Below are 3,410 nucleotides of genomic sequence, written 5' to 3' on the forward strand. Positions count from 1 at the left end.
CTTTGGTTTGACCACATCCTCTGGGAAGGGCCCTAGGCCTCTCTTCAGTAACGGTGGTACCTTCTGAGGGGGGCTTTTTAAAATAGTTTTAGAAAGTGCTGGTCAGTGTCTCAAGGTTGGGGTTGAGCTTGAGTGCTTGTTCCCTGAATTCCTGGGGTATAACCTAGGCAGCAGCCAGGTAAGTGACAAAACTGGGCTTCCGACCTGAGGTCAGCAAGGACAAAATGGACTCTGGACAGGGTGGGGTGCCGGCACTAAAGACCAGACCCAAGCCTGAGCCCCTGCTTCTACCAGAGATAGACTGCCAGGGGTCAAACTGAGGCGTCCCAGCTCCCCCCACTCTCTCCATCTCCCCTAATGGAAAGCACGGAGTGGTGCATTATGGCTTAGCTCCCCGGTGGGCAGGAGTGGTGGCCATGAGAAGGGACAGACCTCTCCATTACCCTCTGCCCCCAGCCTGGAAGCTCACCAGGCCAGCCGGGTCACTGGCCAGGGGGCAAGAGGGAGAAAAGTGTCCTACTCATGGCCTCTACCACCATTCTAGGATGTTATGAGTCTTCTACCATTAGTCTACTGTGATTCAGAGAAATAGGCCAGGGAGGCAAAACAGATTTCCTCATTTACAACACCAAGTTCTCGGGTTTCCACCCCATGCCGCAGAAGCTTTCTCTCCCCCTCTGTCTCTCCCCTCCCTAGGTACAACACGCCAGCTGAGTTTCACCTTGACAGACAAGGAAGCTTTGCAGGGGCCCGATCTCTTTGTGCCTGGCTGCTTTCAAGCCCTTGAGTAGCAGCAAGGTCTGCTCTTTAGGCTCTTTTCTTCCCCAGGCTGAGTCTGAAATGCTAAGAGCCACAAACAGTGGGTGTGCGCTAAACATAATTCTCCACTTGCCTTTGACACAAGTCCTGCCAAGAATTGCTCTGAGGCAAGTGCAGTTCATTTCTTTTGAGTATCACAATAAGTCAGTTGCACACTGGTGAGCCATTGGCATAGAGATATGGGGATCTGTGGGGGGGGGGGGGCCTTCAGTTAGGGTATTTTTCTTAACACTCTCTCAAAATTACTTCCACTAATATCCCTTGCCTCTGTATTTAGCCATTAAAAAAGCTAGAGGGGGCTAATTTTGCTCTGTCTTTCTTCCCTGAGCTTGACATACACAATTTGCCAACAAACATTCACATTCCTGAGGTTATGCTTAGAGTGTAGCCACCCCCCCCCCCACAACTGCCTTCACCTAGAAGAGCGGTTCACCACCCCCATTGCAGAGCCATGATCATGTACCCACTGTCACACTTACCCAAACGTGTCTTAGTCTAAAAGGGACAGTTCCTAATTCTTTTAAATGTACCATTCCTTGGGCTCCTCTTTTGCTTATCTTCTGCTTCCCACTGGCTTGCTTCTGATTCTGGGCTTTCAAATTCCTGTGGGCATCCTGGTCACAATCTGCTTTTATTTGAGCTGGCTAGTGAGACCTCCCTTAAAACACAACTGTGTTGATAGGTGTACCTCAATTCCAAGTAGCTTGTATTCTTTCTCACTCGCTCACCCTCTCGCTTGCCCTCTCTCTCTCACGGACTCAGAGGGCAGCATTTACTCATATCGATCATCCACTCGCAGAAAATAGAAAGCAGAAAGGCAACAAGCAGGAACACTCCTGCTGTTCTTGGTTTGACCCAGACTATCAGAGGGGAGACCAAGCCTCACAGCTCAGAGAAGAACGCCCCTCCAAGGAAGGCCCACTCTGCTAACCCCAGGCCCACTCGCTTCATTTTCTGCTGCCAATGCCTCAGGCTTTGGCTTGAATCTGCTGGTTCCAGGGACAGCCACTTCAATCACAAACAAGCTTTCTTTGGCGAACATTCCAAAAGAGGCTCAGCTGAGGAAAAGCAGGCAAGCCAGATTGGGCTGTGAACTCTGCTAGTAATGTCCCTGAGTTCTTAGAAAGCTTGGTTGTGCTGCTTTCTTCAAAAGAAGCTCAAACTAAAGTGTGAAGGAAGTAATGAAAGTGAGCGCTGTGCTTTCCGGGTCTAACCATTCCTTCGGTGACATGAAGGCCAGAGGCAATTTCAGAAATGTCAGTCATCCATAAAAGGAACCCCAACCCCAGAAGCTCCCCTAAGGCCTACAAAGCAAGCCCAGGTCATTTTTCCTTGAATGTGAAAGCTCCCCTCAGCTGTGCCTCAGTTCCCTCAGCTGTAAAATGGGGATTAAGTCTATGAGCTCCATGTGGGACAAGGACTGTGTCCAACCCGATTTGCTTATATCTACCCCAGCACTTCGTACAATGCCTGGGACATAAGTGCTTAACAAATACCACAGTTAGTAAATGATCTGTGGACACTTTTTAAAAGTAAACTTAATTTTTAAAAAGCACTTACTATGAGCCAGACACTGTACTAAGCGCTGGGATAGATACAAGCTAATCAGGTCGAACATAGCCCCTGTCCCACATAGAGCTCACTGTCTTAGTGCCCATTTTGCAGATGAGGTAACTAAGAGAGAAGTTAAGTGACTTGCCCAAGGTTACCAGTAGACAAATAAAGCAGGGATTAAAACCCAGGTCCTTCTGACTTCCAGGCCCAAGCTCTATCCACTAGGCTATGCTGCATAAATAAGGGACTGATTTTCATGTTATTTCCCCTACAGCTGTATTTTGTCAGTTTCCTGTCAAACTGCACCTTTACAAATAATGACCTGTTCATTAAATTCAGACTGTTACCTCTAAATGTCCACAGAACCAAGTGCATTAAATAGTTCCTCCACTCTTACATCATTATTGCCTCCTCTAAGTCACATCTCAAAGCCTATTTCCAGAAATCTCTCCCAGTTAACTTCACCTATCGCCAATGCACCACCATATTTCATGACCCATGCCTTCATCTCACTACATCCTTAAAACAGCGTCTATGTATATACTTATGTAGGATCATGTCTCCATTTATTTGTTTCCTCTTCCTGAACAATGGCCAACACAATCTTATTCTGTAATATGAGAGTGGGTCTTTTAAAGGTTTGGGATTAAAATCTCCCACCTTCCTAATAGCCTTTGGGTACCTATCTTTAATCACTGGTTGTCCTCTTCCTTGTAATTTATTTTAATGTCTGGCTCCTTGGCTAGACTGTAAGCTCCTTGAAGGTAGGGATCATGTCTACTAACTTTATTGTACTCTTCCAAGCACTGAGTAAAGTGCTCTCCCAGAATATGCATTCACTAAATGCTACTGATAGATTCATTCCCTATGAAACCCTCCGGTTTAATTGACTGAATGTCTGAAAACAAGGTTCTGCTTTATCCAACATCAACCAGATCCCGGGAGCTGCAAATTCTTTACTAGTTCCCCAAAAACAAATAGGTGGGGTCAGGTGGAGATGGACTGCCTCAGGCTGCCTAGCAGAGACCACAAACCTA

Source organism: Ornithorhynchus anatinus, chromosome 8 (assembly GCF_004115215.2).
Source record: "Ornithorhynchus anatinus isolate Pmale09 chromosome 8, mOrnAna1.pri.v4, whole genome shotgun sequence".
Taxonomy (NCBI): domain Eukaryota; kingdom Metazoa; phylum Chordata; class Mammalia; order Monotremata; family Ornithorhynchidae; genus Ornithorhynchus; species Ornithorhynchus anatinus.